Raw genomic sequence first — 17,233 nt, 5'->3', positions numbered from 1 at the left:
TTCTGATTACAGAAAAACATAATTTCTAGCGTTAACATCAAATATCCTCAGGCAATATAAATCTTAATTACTGTGTGCTAGAAGTAGTACTACCAAATGCATGAGGTACTTTACAAGGAACAAAGTGTGTCCCCATGTACACGTAAAAAATTTCAGCAATTTCTTTCCTCTGGTTAACAAGACCTAAATCTGTTTAATGGTGAGTAATGTCTAAGAAGCAATATAATGTGGATAATTATTCAGAGTTCTTCTTTTAACAGTGTTTCTTGTGAAAACATTCACACTAGATCTGACTTCTAGTGAACTAACAGTCTATGAGTGACACTCATCACTTAAAATTATTCATAGAACAACTTATACTGAATTTGTGAGTCTGGATGATCCCGTGTGCTGGGAAGTCAGGTGCAGAGATGCTTCAAGACTGTTCAGCAGAAATCCATCACCAGCTCATTTATGCAAGAGAAAGGTTTAAGGGAAAGAACACTTGAAATGTGTTAATCAGAGTTTGTGTTTCTGCAGGCAGAGAAAGAAGATAAAATGGCCCTGGAAATGAGAATTGCCCCTCCTTATGTTGACAGCATAACTGGCTGAAACATCACTCGAGTCAACTCAGCTTCCTGGAGCCTATTACCCAGAAATAAATGATAAAACAAGAGTTTCAAATTCCCTTCTAATTGCTTTGCATTTCTTACAATTGGGAGGGCAATATTTGCATCTTCCTGGATCTGCAGGTAGTATGAATCAAAAACACTTTATTCACCTTCGACAGTTTAGAAATCCAGGAGCAGCCTGTCTTCTGCAGGAACTCACTGCCCAGAGAGCATGGGCTCTGCTGGAGGCACTGGTGTTGGATCAGAACTCTTTGAGAGACAGACACCTGCAGGGAAGTTGGAAACAGGGGCAGAAGGATGTTGTCCAGCAGAAAGCTACAGGATGTGTATGGCCAAGTGCAGAGATGAAGAATATCTGAGGTGTTCTTAAGGCAAAAAAGGCCCTTAACTCAGCCCTTTTCACCATCCTGTTGAGGTGGGCAGAGAGGATGCTCATCACCCTGGTGAAGGACCAAGGCACAGAAGTACCAGCAAATAGTCAAACCCGTACATATTTTCTAATATTTATTTTAATAGCTTTCAATTTTACATTGAGCTAGAGAAATAGTAAGCACTAATATTTTTGTCTTCAGTTAACTTCTTTTGGCCAATAGTATCTGGTTGCAAGGAATGACAAACTGTGTTTTATTTTAAGTAATTTCTATAAAGTCCACTGGATGTTGATCAATCATCATAAAACATGAGTTCTGAGTATTTTTCAAAACCTTGAAAAGAACAGAAGTTCATCTAAAACAAATACTCATAATAATTCTTAGCTATCTTAACTGTTTTTTTGGCAGCAGACAAAACATGCTTCTCTGCTCCAAAGCTTTTCAGCACCTCACTTAGAATAACAAATTGGCCTCTTCTGCACTGGGATTGCCCAGCCAGATATGGGGATAAATTGCTCCTTACAACCTGGGGACATTTCTCTTGTCTCTTTGGCCTAATCCACTACCAATCCTGTCATTATCACTCACTGAAGAAAATGTCACAGCTAATGTACTGTAAGACCATGATTTTAATTCAAAATCACTGTATGGACACTTCTTTACTACAGGGTATATATCCATACACATAAAGTCTTTATCCACACATATTAAAAATGAGTTCATTGAAGCTCTTTGGTACTTACAGGAGAATATCTTTGCAGGATGAAGTACCCAGACATGTGAAATTCTTCCAAATTCCCCTCCAGCACTGCAATGTATCCTTACCACATGGGCAAACATGGTGGGGCTCCAAGAGCAAAAGTAAGTGGTTTTGCAGAGACAAAGATTTGGTATCAAGACATCTAGGCTGTGCTCATATAATGCAAACTAGATTTTGTATTTCTGTTTTTTTTATATTTTTTATGAATATATTTGTTTACAAATATATTTTTAAAAATATATTTTATATATTTACAGTGTATCATCTAACTGCTTTACGGAATCAGCATCACTACATCAGTGGGCAGTCAAAATCAACAAGGGCTGGTACTTCAGGAAAAAAACAATGAAAAAAATATGGGAAAAAATTCTGATATGTTTCCTTCAGAGTTTGTCCATCCCTATTTAAAACTTGTAACTTGAGAAGTTAAATTTAGGTTTCTATATTCAAAGTCTCAAGTAAGCAGACAGACATAAGGAAGGGGTTTAATTTTTTTTTTTTTTCTGTTTTCAGCTCCCACCAGCCTCAGGGGGAGTTGCCTGCTTGGCAATTCTCAGGGTCAAGTGCTAAGACAAGAAGGTTTCCATTTTGTGAGCAAGCTTAATACACTGGTAATCATGTGTATTGGGTCCATCTATCTTGCCCACGAGAGATATGAGCCTGCAGAAATCTTCCTCTTTAGCATTTCCTGCAGTAGCTCATAGTCTAATCCTTAATGGTTCATAATTTAATACCTGCTCTGCCGGGGGGATTTGATGGCCATTAGAGCAGCTCTTTCGGTTGGTTGGGTTGTAGCTCAGTCTGAGCTCTGCAAAGCTTGGCACGAGAATGCACAAGAACGAACCAAGCTCTGCCTCGCCGTGGTCAGGCCTGAGGTAACTCAATAACGGAGTGAAACAGTCCGGTGCACCAGGCTGGATAACCATATGGCTGAGCTTGTATCTAAGCCAGTGGAATCACAATTTCCTCTGTATCATTTTCACCTGAAGATATAACAAATTGGCTTGGGATTGCTCACCTTCAGAAGGCGACCCAAGCTCGCTCTTTGTGAAGAAGCACAAAACTAAGCAAAACTGCAACTGTTTCATTACCAACATTTTGCTCAGCTCTAATATTAAAACATTTCCTTTCTGCTTTTATCTTTCAGTTGTCACCTTCCCTAGCAAGGCACCATTTTCTTTCATCAGGGCTTTAGAAACAGCGCCAATTTGTTTCCACCTCCTCTCTGTACAGCTGTGATCTTTAATCCCTGGTATCAATCTCTTTTTCTGTGGTTCCTGCCTCACTCTATAACCCTGAAACCTTGGAGCAAATGAGTCCGTTTTTGTCTCTGGAGATTTGATGGCAGATAACACAGTTATTAGAGACATCTTTTTCTTGCTCTAATAATGATTATCTGCCTTCAGTAATTTTTCCATGCCTAAGCTGTCACTGTGGCTGGAGGGACATTCTGGCATGTTTTTCCTTCTTTCCTGGGTGTGTAGATTCTTACTTCCCCCTTCTCTCCCCACCTTTCCCGTTTTTCTTTTCCTCCTTCTTCTTTATGAAATATTTATTTATTTCTATTTTTGTTTCATCCAATCCCCTGGTATGAATTATCCATTCATGTGTAATTTATGGCCGTCAACATTTACACTGGGCCGCTCAAATATATTGCCAACCACTGATACGGCTACAATTTCATTTTGGTCAAATACTTTAAGCTCTCCCTCATTCCCACAGTGTATTTCTTATGCCAGTGCCCCAGGAAAGAAATTCTCACCGCAGCATTTGTGCAGCTTGCCTGGATTGTGGTACAGAGACATAGAATGAGATTGGACACACTGGGAATGACCCATTATCGTTTCCTCTCTCACAGGATCACAGCTGAGTATGAGCTGAGGAAAGAGAAGATATCTCAGGTGATGACAACCCCCAAATTTATAATGCTAGAAGATGAAAGGCACATCTGCAAAATCCCACAGGCAACTCGTGCAATCTGAAGGATGTGAGGTATGCGATGTGAAATACGGGGTGTATGTGATCCATGAGATCCGAGTGGAAAGCTTCATTTAATATTTGAACTGTAACACCATGGATTATCTTCAGCTTCTGAGGGTGAGCTTTGGCTTGCATTCTCTTGCCCACTGATGGCAGGGGTTTTCTTATGGAAAGACAAAAGGACCAAAAAAAAAATGCAGAGAATAAGAACTCTTATCTGGCGTAGTTGCCAATACCAAACTATCAAGAATTTGCTGTGTTTCTAATCACGTTGGCTGGTTAAATATTTTCTAAAAAAATCTTCTTGTTTTTGATTGTTTTTAATTTTTTTCTCTACATTTTCACAGTCTTTCGTAAATGTGAATCTTCTTCTTTTCAGAAAAAGAACTCTTAAAAAATATTTATTTTCTGAAAAACATGTCCTCAGCTTTCAGTTCAAATATGGTTAATTGGAAGTTCACTGTGTACTTTGAAAAAATAATATTGTTTAGAATCATTGTTCTTTAATACTTTTTATTACTAAGTCTGTAAGCTTAGCATTCTCTGGAACAAGAACTTAATAAAATGGTAAATGTATGTGGTAAATGAGGGAACTGAGTTTGGTGGAAAAGGTAAACTTCAATAAGTCAAAAATTATTCATAAGATTAAATAAGGCATTGGATGAACCCAGAGAAGGATAATTCTAGAGAAAAGGCTCATCTAATGCACCAAGGCTGACATCTGAGAACTCTTGCATGGGACAGTCCTTCAGCTCCAGAGCCAGAAACAGATGTGTCACAGATTTCACTCTTCGTTCTAAGAGAGGTCAAGAAGACATAGCATCTTAATATTTTCACAGTGAAATCTCTAAAAATAATTTTAGCCTCTGATGATGTACTTTTTGATTTTTGATAATTTTTGTTAGAAGTCGAACCTTGGATCCTTCTTAATTTTTTTTCCTAACTAACTCCCTAGCTCAGAAAAAATTAAACAGATTTTCTTTTTTCTTTTACTGAGGCCCAATAACGCTCTCACAAGTGATTCCTCACTCAGCATTTGACTGGGAGTGGAATTTTAATTTCCTAATCAGCTGAAGTGAGCCGTGCTGCTCAGACTTCATTTTAGTCATCTCAGGAATTTAGTAGGTTAAGACCATTTGTGTCTCAGTGGGATGCATAGCTCCCAATTCACATTTTATAACACCACAGCTGGATTACTGCCACTTTATGTTTGCAGCCTTCCTTGACCATTCAAGTCTCTGGTTTACACAAAATTCAGCATCTAGAATGGCCACTTGCATACACTGGCTTATCACATGGATTGAGGATGCTACACAGGCTTCCTGTCAAAGGCATAATTGCTTTTACAATACTTGTACACTCTTCACATCTTGTTTTCATCTCCCTGAACGGCTGATCATCAACTGTCCTTGTAACTGAGACTTGTACTTGCCCTTTGTTAAAGGCTTGAATTATTTTTTTATTATTATTTTTTAAATAAACTGCTTCCCATCACGGCTATGAGAAATTTAATTTTTTTGAGTTCTGGGTGGTTTACTTTGGATGCCTCGTCTTGACTCCTCTAGCAGAATTTCTGTTTAATTGTAATGTAGTTTAAGTGTATAATGCCATGTGTTGCTTCTGCATGAAGTGTGCTATATAAATGTAAATCAGCTAATTAATTCATAACAACAAGTATTATAGCAACACATTGACTGTCATGCTCTGCAGTTTCCAGTTGAACACTGTGTGTATGCTTTGTTAGTAGAGGAATTGCAAGTAGGAGGGTTAATAATTTTAAATCTAAGTAGCCTTGGCTGTTTATACAGACCTGTGATTGTCTATGTGGAGCCCATACAGATTAAGAGGCCAAAGCTTCTACTCTCAGCCCTAGTTCATAAGATCATAGAATGGTTTGGGTTGGAAATGACCTTGCAGATCATCTCATTGCAATGCCCCTGCTGTGGGCAGGGATGGTGTTGATGACTTTGTGTGTAAATGTGGAAGAAATCACCTATTTGGATGCCTTCAAACATCACCTGTTTGTGAAATGTAGATAATGCTTCCACTTCTCCTCTGAAAGGTACCCAAAGGCCTATGGATAAACTGACTTTTGTAAGTGGACATACTGATCATGACCTAAATTCTCAATAAATCACTCTGAGTTCAGCTTTATCATTCTTTGCAACAGAATGTTACAAAAACTGGCAAAATTACACTAAAATTACTTCCCTATTTCTCAGCAGTTTCTAAATCCAGTCTATCTACAAGATCTAAAATTCTCTGGAGTTTCAGCAAACTACATGTAAGCCCTTATCTGACAGACACAAAACACGCTGCCTTCCGAGTCAGGCTGCATGTTAACAACTGACAGCATGGAGTACCAATGTTTGTCTTTGCTGAGAAATGAAGCATTTTTATGAAAAAATATTTAATTTTAAGCTGGTCACTTTAAAGGCTAAAGCACTCAGAGGAATCTGAATGTATGTAATCCCTTTCATATGCTTCCAGCGTACCACGAAATCCATGGGAATGTTGCTATGTGTGTATTAAGAATCATGGAATCATAGAATCAGAATGGCTTGGGTTGGAAGGGACCTTAAAGATCACCTGGTTCCAAACCCCTGTTTATGGACAGGGACACCTTCCATGAGACCAGGTTGCTCAAAGCCCCATCCAACCTGGCCTCAAACACCTCCAAGCCTGGGGCACCCACAGCTTCTCTGGACAACCTGTGCCAGGGCCTCATCGCCTTCACAGGGAAGAATTTCTTCCTAAGATCCAATCTAAACCGTCTTTTCTGCTTGTGCTGTCGCTACATGTTCTTGTAAAAAGTCCCTCTCCATTTTTCTTGTAGACTTTCTTCAGGGACTGGAAGACTGCAGTTAGGTCACTCCAAACCCTTCTCTTCTCCAGGCTGAACAATCCTAATTCTCTCAGCCTTTCCTTGTAGGAGAGGTGCTCCATCCCTCTGATCATCTTGCTGCCTCCTCTGGACTCGCTCCAACAGCTCCAATATCCTTCCTGTGCTGGGGACCCCAGAGCTGGAGCCTGACTGTTCAGAGAAGGGTTTCACAGCAAGAGTTTTGTCACCGTCAGAACAGACTTCCAAACAGAATTTCATAATTAAAAAACAATTTATCCTCAGGTTCTCGATGGAGAATGTTGGTCAGCTGTTGAAAAAGAAAGAGACAACAACTGAAGACTTTAAAACCTTGAAGATACTCAGGTTTTAGAGAGTTTGCAAGGAAAAAATGTGCAGACATTACAAAAAATACAGTAAAACCTCTAAAATATTATTCTTTTAGAAAGTGTGGGTGGAAATATTATCTGATTTTTACACGCTGCATCAGGTTCTCTGATGCGGCAGTGGTTGTTATGAAGGCATTTTGGCTAATGGAGGGACAATTACAGCTTTGTGTAGCAGTTTCTCAAAGTTTCCTCTCTCCATTGCATGTCTCTGAGCAAGGATGCAAAGGCTGAGACTCGAAACTCCCTTCCCTGAATCAATGACTATAACCTGAGTGCAGAAACATCCTTCCTTTCTGTAGCTGAATGCTGGCAGCTGAGTGATGCATGTTGGCCCTTGCACAGCTGCCAAGTCAGATTTACCCTGTATCAGCTTCTCACAAACAGCACTGAGCAACCACAGTGGATTAAGGTACACGAGGGACACCTGGATCTAGAGGAAAACATTTGAGAGACAAAAGCAGCATTTTCAGCTGAAGTTGTTTCTGTCATTTTTCCTCTCTTTCGCCAATAAAATATAGCTTAAAATCAGCATTTTTTCCTTGGAATTCTTTCTAAATAACATCAGGAGAGACACAAAATGGTTTATTCTCCCCCAGTCTTCAGAAACCCATCAGAACAAATCCCTCCACTATTTTCATGCTGTCAAAGCTTTCCTCAATTTATCAAAGTTATTAATAACCACTCTACAATGTTATTTCAAAATAAGTGACTTTTAAATATGCTTATACTTTCAAGGTCTAACAGTTGATTAAATAGTTCTTTATGAACATATACACCTCCTAAATTTTATGTGTAAATGCACTTGTGTATTCACATATGTAATAAATGCATATGCCTGCATGTTATACAGAGAACATATACAGCTCTACATATTTTTCTGTGCTTCACTGTTTCCATACAGATTTCTAAACCAAGACCAAATGCTTCATTCTCAGACATAGACACTTAATACAGCCAGGAGGAAGAAAAAGGAAAAACCTTAAATTACTCGGTTATGGGGAAAATTTCCACGTGAAAGACTGAAAAAGACTCAAAAATATAATGTTGAAGTAGCTGTGTAATTATGCAAACCATCATATTTCTTTCTATTCTTTTGTTGCATAGTTAAATTAAATATACAAAGGATGCAAAAAATATATTGTATTAAACCAGTTAAACATTTTAAATTGCTAAAAACATTATCTTAATTATCCTCATATTCAGAAGAAAATCATGAGCTTTTTCTTTATGTGAACTATTAATGTCAAAAATACTTGATTCCAGAAAACTAAATTTAAGGGAAAATGTTCAAGACAACTCATACTTAAGTCATTAATAGTTTGCTTTTGACATTTGTTTTTTAAGCCCCTCCAAATTAACTTAGCCAGAGATAGGAGAATCTTCCTCACATCTGTGAACCTCTGGATAAAGATTGACCCCTTTGGCCATTTATTAGCAATAAATGAGAGAGAGAGGATAGGAAAGGCAAAGATACCTCATACGATAAAAATGAATGACCCACAGTATAACAGAAATGTGATGTGAACTGAAAGGTCAATGCATTATTGTGACGAAACTTGATTGTAGTTACAGAAAGACAGAAATGGGAGACTGAATTACAGCCATCCAAAACTGAGGTCTCTAGTTTAAGCTCATTATAAAAATTCCCTCCCTCAATTACTACAGACAGAGAATGGATCCTTCCAAGTCATGATTCACCCCACCCTCACGTAGGAAAAACAAAAAATGTGTAATGACCTTATGCTTAAGACAGGAACTCAGCTTAATTTGGAGCAAGAGAAGAGCAATCTGTGTCCTGAAACCAAGGAGTTATCCATTCACAAAAGCTGCAAGGAGATAAGAAGAAAAATAGCTGCACCTAATCACAGAACTTGGTATTTAATATTGAAATGAACAGTCAAAGGAAAACCTTTTTAATTAGTACACAAGATGAATGATGATACTACAGAACATTTCTTGGACAATTGCAAATAGTGCAAAAATTAGGAAATCACAATCTGTTGGTAGACATAAAAGTTTAAATGATACGTCTCATCTTTGTTTGCGAATTTTTAATCTTTAAATATAAGAAATTTTGGTCTAAGGCAGAACTTGACTACAGGCAGGACATGGGCATTATTTTTGCCTCTGTCAGTGACTTACAGTGTGGTTTAAGTTGTATTATTTATTATCACCCTTTCTCATGTGCAAAAGATGGTGAAAATATTCTTTTCCACTTTTCTTCTCTATTTATTTCATCCCTTGAAAATATTTCTTAACTTTTTTCTTATCTAAGGTAGATAAGAAAATACTCTTCCTATATGTTTGTACAGCTTCTGGCACATCAGTTCCAGAAGTAACTTCTATATATTTCTACAATAAACCTGGCTGAAATATAATAGTTGGTCCTAAAGGATTTAGAGATTAATAAACAAGAACAACAACAAAAAATAAGTCCAGGGCTGTGAAGATTTTGGCCTCCTCTACTAAGTCAGATTAAGTTCACAGATTGCCCATCCTTTGCATTAACGACGGTGTCCATTCTTAAAACAAATACTGAGTGAAGACTTTGGGCATGAAATTCAACTATTTTCCAAGCTGCCCTAATGGAACCTCACCTTCTACAGGGTCAGATGAGGCAGGAGGAGCGTGAAAATATGACAGAATCATGGTAATGGCCAAAAACATCAGACTGCAGGATACAGTCTCAGAGCAGAGGAAAAGCTCAGAATTTGGTTTAACAGATGTGGTGTTATTAACAGTGTGTCTAGAAATAGTAATGAGTGACTAAAAACATATAAAATGAATCTGAAAAGTCTGTCAGCTGCCTTTTGAGAAAGCAGATTTAGCTAATAAATGAATGGACTGAGGTGAATCCTACTCAGCAGTTTCCTGGAAGAAAGGTTCTCTTGATTTCTGATTCCTTCTTACGCTGCTCCTTCTGGAGCCTTTGTCCTGTCACTTAAGACAGGAATCCCAAAAGTTGGCTGTGATTTGGAGTAGTTACAAGATGCTGCACAAAGCCTGAGGCATCTAAGACTTTATTTCAGCAGTGGTGAGAACTCAAAACCAAAAATGACCTCGCAAAACTTTGCTTTTAACCTGTCTTTCAAAGGCCCACCACATCGTCCACTTCCACAACAGTTCTAAGGGTTAGCTGAAGTTTCAAAGCATTATCCTAATGATAAGTATGCATGATAGTAATGAAAAATACATCTTCTTCGGATTTTAATTTTAAAAAAACTCTACAGAGAAATAATGATAACAGAGTTTGTGGTACAAGGAAATTTGTAATCACTGGCAGGCAATACTTGATTTATTCATTCATGGGGAAAAATTACAACACAACATACAGTGTATGAAATTAAGATAGGATCCTAAACAATTTTATCCTTTAATATTTCTAGCTTTCCTCTGTGTGTGTCATAGAAAAACACGTGTTATTTACCCAATGGACCAGAGTATTTTCTCTGGAAAAGATGAGCTTGTAATGGAAATGCTGACACTACCTCAACTATAACAGCATGAACAAAGACACTTTAATAACATTTTTATTGCTGTAACATCTTTTAAAAAATGAAACACCTGGGACTTGGGGTTAAAAAAACCCAAAAAACAACCAAGTGCAGAATTGTAAGTTCTGCTTGCTTCATATGATGGGAAATTAACACAACAAACCAAGGACTGGGTCATTAACTTACCCCACCAACATTTAAAGTCATTCAAAGTAGTTCAAAGGAAAAATAATTAATAGATATATTAGTATATTTCTCTGGAAATGTATTGTTATATGAGGTAATGTTTAGAACTTTCTGGCTTTTAAAGAGCTGTTATAACCTTACAGATACAGAAGACACTGCAAACAGAAGACTTTTGTTCTATAAGACAACTAAACTTGGAAATTACAAACCAAGAACTATGAGGATATTATGAAACACAAAGAATAATATTCAGGGACATATTCATGCTAAGTTATAATGATGTGCTAATGCTAAAGCTATGAAAGGTAAGTAAAATCTTTATAACAACTGTGTTGCACTGTGTGTGAAGAAGAGTGTTTCTAGGAAATGGTCCAAGCAACACTTGAGTCTCCTTCCTGGAAAGTCTCAGCTTTTGGGGCTGTAGGGGGAGAAAATGAAGAAAACAGAACTCAGCTGTCAGAAGGTCATAAAGGAGACTGTGGAATTGCATCATGAAGGATTCCTGTACCTTAGGACTTGCACTTCCAAACAAATTACCACATTGTCCAGAGGGGAAAAAACTGAAGGACAAATCATGTTTAATAATCTTATACTCAGAGGCTCAACAAGCATCCAAGCTCAAGCCACCAAGTTCTACCATAAAAGTTGGCAGGGCCCAGCTTAGAGGTCCATTGTGTCTTGGACTTCACTACTGAAATATTGTAACCTCACCCTGATTCAGACATACTCTAAAAGAGGAGGGGTAGTGTGAGAAAGACCAGCCAAGTTCTTGTGATTTTTAAAGATTTCAGATCTATAAGCTCAATGAGGAGTTCGAAGAGGTTAGGAGTTGTTCAGCCTGGAGGAGAGAAGAATCTGGAGAAACCTTAGAGCGGTCTTCAGGACTAAAAGGGGCTACAAGAGAGCTGAAGAGGGACTTTTGGCAAGGGCATGTAGTGATAATACAAGTGGGAATGGCTTTAAACTGAATGAGGGTAGGTTTATATTAGATATCAGGAAGAAATTTTTTACTGTGAGGGTGGTGAGGCACTAAAACAGGTTTCCCAAAAAAGCTGTGGGTGCTCCATCCCTTGAAGTGTTCAAGACCAACTTGGATGGGGCTTTGAGCAACCTGGTGTAGTGGAAGGTGTCCCTGCCCATGGCAGGGAGTTGGAACCTAATGGTCTTTAAGATCCCTCCCTTCCAACCTAAACCATTGTATGATTCTGTGATTCTTCTGTATCTTGAAGTTTCTGATGGACTTGAAAGCAAGTGAAGACAGTTGGTGAAGCTTCATTTGGAAACCCTTGTTGCTATTGATTCACCTCATCTAATTTTGGTTGGGCAATAGTCAGTGTTTAGTTCAAAATAAAATTCTGTTCTGGCCAATGGAAAGTGATGTTTCCTGTCACCCTACAATAATGTTCCAGATAGACAGGAGACCAGTGTCCCTGTACAGTCTTCTGAGGGAACAGTACCCAGCCATCTCAGAGAACGTGTCTGTGCTTTACAAGAATGAAATAAACTCAATTGTCTTTACAACCAACTAAATTTTCTAACCATTTCATATAAATCTCCTTACTCTTTAAAAGTTGAATCCCCAGTGATCAAATTAAGTTCATTATTAGTGGCTTGAATAAAAACTGAAAAAAACAGTACTAGGATACAAATATTTAAATGTGCTTGGACTCCTTCTTACCATTGATGTGAGATTTGTGTGCCAGTACATATTATCTTATCTCTTTCTCACTCCTCTAGGTGCAGAAGGGGGAAAAACTAACCTCCCTATGACAGGAGATATTGTGTCAACATGGTCAAAGGTTACACAGTTCTCAGTTAAAATGATTGGAAATGAGTGGAAATTATTTGAATGTTTAAGACTACTTTCAGTGCAGTACAGAGAAAGAGTGACAAAAAATTGAATGATAGGTGTGTTACAGCTATTATCATCACCAAAAAAAGTCACTACAGGAGCACAAGTATTGGATTCAATGTGTGGATTCCATTCCAGACCCCTTTTTGGCACGCTGAATTCCAATCAAATGGTGTCCTACTATTTAGATTTAGGTTGGGATTCAAACTTTACTGAAATTTGAAATTGCTGGGACAACATCTATCCCAGATGACTGGTTTGTCTCATTTACTTGTCCTGCTTTGGGGATGGTATGAGAATGTTGTGAGGCTTCATTAAATTCTGTCTAAGCAATTGAGTTCTCTTACACTATGAGAGTAGCACAAAAGTACCCTTTATTGGACCATCTGTGCCCTCTCTGAAGCATATGCCTCAAAAGATAATCCCAAACTGAGTGGTTTCTATGAAGTCATACCTAATTATAAATGGGAGATTAAAAAAAAGGAGACTTCAACAACATGGTAAAACCTATTTTAAAATTGACATATTAATTTAAATAAATGTAACCTTAAAGAGGGTACTTAGCTGGGAACCACAAACCTAGTGATTTATATTTCCTAAAGAGCTGGTGCTGTTGACTATGCAGAACTGGACTTGCATTCATTCACTCCACACTAAGGCATCTAAGTTGATAAATCCTAGGAATTTCCAGTGTGCCTTCAGAAAGTCTTAATTTTGCTTTCCCGTCTCCACAGCCACATCTTGTGTCTCTTTGAACTTCATCTCAAAATAGCATGTGAAAGAATTCATTTTTTAAATAGAAATCTGCATTTTCACTCTTACTTACTTACCAATCATGCATCTTTGTGAGAGGTTTTAGGAAAAAGGAAAAAAAATCATGTTCTGTTTGAACCATCAATTTTCCAGTCTTTTCTTCTTTTTGGTCTAACTGCTTTAGCTAACTACAAGACAGGTGATTGTGCCATTCATTCAAAGTGGAAGAGTTCCAACGGGAGAAAATGAGCAAGATTAACCTGAATCTTTTCAATATTCTGGTGATTTCACAGGGGGTTTTAAGTTCAAGTCCCTGGTCTTCATCAAATGGAGTTAGTGGTGAGGCAGTTTGAGGTTGGGTTTCATTATGGTTTTCACTCACAAAAACCCACAAACCCTGAAACAATCCAAGAAAATCCACATCTTTCACTTGAAAATGCATAGATGAAAAGGCCTTTGAAAAGGTATAATTTCATCTTGGCACAGAATATAAAGCTTATGCACTCTTAGAGAACATCCAATCTAGTTGTATCGAGAGCTTTTACCTGTAACATACATACTGTTGAACACAATGGTCAAAATTCTGCTTTGAGTGACTTTTGGCTGGCTTAAATTTCCTCTTTTGCAAACTATAAATAACCTTTTTCAGGTTTTCACCATTTATTGGAAGTATGACTGGACACTTCAAGGTAAAGATTCTGCAAACTGTATTACTATAATCTTACCTCCTTCCAAGGAAACATGTCCAGATTTTTTCTTTTTCTTTTTTTCTGTCTTCAGTTTTTTATTTGCTATTTCTCTGTGCCAATCTTGGACAAAATGAATTTTCTATATACCCTTAATTATGTGGGAAAAAACCCAACAACCAACCAACAAACAAACCAACCAAAACAAACCAAACAAAAACAAAAAAAAAAAAAAAAGGAAAGAAAAGGCTCCTGAAGTAGTAAAATTATTTCTTGTGTAACATTTCTGGTCATTTGGAAGTAGTATTAAAAATCATAATCCAGTATGGATTTTTTTACACATTTGCTAAAATACATATCTAATACCAGTATTTTCCTGTTCACTAAGACCAAGAAGCAGTACTGAGAAACTGAGCTCTCCCACACCATAGAGCTCTTCCCCAACAGAAGAAGTTAAAGAACATAAAATAAAAATTTTCAACGACTACTCAGAATTCCAGAGCATAAAGATAATCCCTATATAATCCTTACAAAACTTAGAGTCTATATTTATGATTAAATAAAACAGTAATGATGAAAAAGTACGCTTCTAGGAAATGAAGAGAAAACAACGTATTTGGAGTAATTTCCAAAGAAAATGGTCAGGGTGGGTGGTAGCCTTAACTCATAATATACCTATTTGTGTTCAAAGATTTAATAAAGCACCATCAGCATCTTATTTCCCTTTATTTAACAAAGGTTACAGAAAAGTTGGAAAAAAAGCAGCATCCAACGCCACCTACCAGCTACCAGTGTCCTGAACTTGGTCTTAGGGTTACTGTGTTGTATCTCCTATACTCAGATAAGACAATTTTGTCCCTTCTTATTCTCCTAAATAATCTGTGAGGTCTGTCATTAATCATTACCTGTTTCTGTCCTGACCCAGCAGGGAGCAGATTGATCAGAAATGCTTATCTCATGGTCAGTGTCTCAGGCTTATCTCATGGTCGGTGAAGTTGGGGATGTCCCACCCCTGGAAGTGCTCAAGGTCAGGTTGGATGGGGCTCTGAGTAACCTGGTCTAGTGGAAGGTGTCCTTGCCTATGGCAGGGGCATCAGAACTGGGTGATCTTTAAGGTCCCTTCCAACCCAAACCATTTTATGATTCTATGATTCTCCTTATGGACAACTAAAGAATTGTATGGGCTGTGCGTGTATCTTGACTTTTTCCACAATATGTATGAATTTTTGGGGTTTATTGCTATGGAAAAGACAGTTCAATGAAAGATAAATGCACTGCGACTGTGTTAAGATTTCTGGCAGAAGATAAGATCTTCTGAGATACTTAGGAACAATTTAGTATATATTTTTCACAATACAGAACTTTACCTCAACACTACAATTACAGCAGCTGTTAGTGTCATGAACCGAAATGAAAGCACTTTAGTTAAGATTGGTTTTTAGATTTTTTCCAAACATTAAATGGCTAAATTATAAGAATTTCCACTCTTTATTTTTCAGCACATCTATCCTAAACCAAATAGCCCCTTCTTCTCCTTCCTCTAGAGGAACCATGGTTTCAAATATTATCTTAACAATGAAAAAGAAAAACAAACCCAGCACCCATTTGGATTATTTTAAAGCAATTGGGCTAAAAAACCAGGTTGCTGAATAAATAAATGGGTTCTTCATACATTGTGTGCTTGTTAAAGCTGATATCTAGGCAACTGCTTCAATTGCTGTTCAAAAAGTGTGAAGTTTTCTTTATATATACAGAGAGCTTGGTTTGAATCCCTGAGAATGTGCATGCATTGAAGGCAACTTCTGCTTAAGTATCATGCTGAATTGAGACCACAAGTAAGAAATGCAATTTTTAATTTAAAGTATCAGAAAGATATACATTTGAGATAGAGACAAATCATTCCATAGTCCTTGTTATTCCAGCCAGCAAGGTAGGTGTCTGCTGCACCTGCTCATCACAGCACTGAACAGCAACCAAAATTGTATTTACATGTGAGCTGAAACAAAAGGCTCCTTCTTGCTTATATTGAGGGCAGTCAAACCTCTCAGTGATTGAAACGGAGATCAGGCACAGAGTAGGCATTGTAAAGAACTTCCTTTTTATTCAGTTCTAAATGGGAACTATTTACGAGTCAAATGAGAAATGGATGTGAGACCATGGACATACAACTTCACATCTGTGTGCTCGCTGTGAAATTAAGTAACCCCATTGTTATTGTTCAGCCTTTACAATGTATGATATGTGTCAAAAACATTAAGTGTTTAAGATGCTTCTTAAGTCTAAGACTATATCACAAAATGTAGAAATGTTATTTCTGTGTGATGCCCAGCTCTGATATAAATCTTAAGAGACTCAGTGTTGATCTGGCTAAAAATGCCAAGGTTCCCTTTGCATTTTGAAGCTGTAATTGTCACCAGTTTTTCTAAACATCTCTTGGGAAATAATATCTCTTTTATCATATCCAGAACATCCTGTTTGGGGGTTTCTGAGTTTGGACTGCAGAAGGAATAGTTATTATTTCAGAATGTCAGCATTACAAGTGCCACAAGGAATTTGGAAGCCTAGGGAATTTCAGCAATGTAATGTGATGGGCTAAAAAGTTAACAAAACATTCTGTAAGTTTGAGAAAAAAAGTGCATTCATTTTTATATTTCATTATTTAAAAATATTCCTTCCCTAGCTGATCTTTTATTAACTAGCTTAAAACCAGCTCCTGTGACTGTCACATTTACATAATGTTCATCTGTTTTTGTAAACCTTAAATGTTCATATTAATCCTGAAAGCAAACTAGTAAGGATTTTAGGTGCCCATGTGAGGAGAAAAAGAACTGTGGGATAAGAGTCCAGCTGCCTTTACAAGGGCAATTAACAGCATCTAAACCATCCCTAGAGGTACGAGCATCCCCTTAAAATATTTTCTTGCCTCCTCTTTCAGCAACAGCTTGAAAAAATTCCTTGAAGGTTGGAGAATGAGAGGCAGGGATACTATTCTCCCTGCACTCTGCTGAGGACAAAAGTCCCAGCTCCCAACCTTCAGACTGTTCTGCAGCATTAGCAATAATGGAAGAATTTCTTATGCATATACATTGGAATATGTACAGTTGTCTCATTTATGTGTTATGTTTTCATATACTTTATAAATTGTAAAGCTAATATTCCCTAATTTCGTATTATTGGGTAGCAAAAAACTTTTGTGTATTGCAGTTCATATACTAATGAATGCAACGTCCAGCAAAAAGCAGAATGTTGTATTACAGTTCAGATCTTCTTTATGCGCCTGAAACTCATGAGATTCGTTTTATTCACGTA

This window comes from Chiroxiphia lanceolata, chromosome 5, assembly GCF_009829145.1.
Source record: "Chiroxiphia lanceolata isolate bChiLan1 chromosome 5, bChiLan1.pri, whole genome shotgun sequence".
NCBI lineage: Eukaryota > Metazoa > Chordata > Aves > Passeriformes > Pipridae > Chiroxiphia > Chiroxiphia lanceolata.
Note: the sequence above shows the minus strand (reverse complement) of the source record.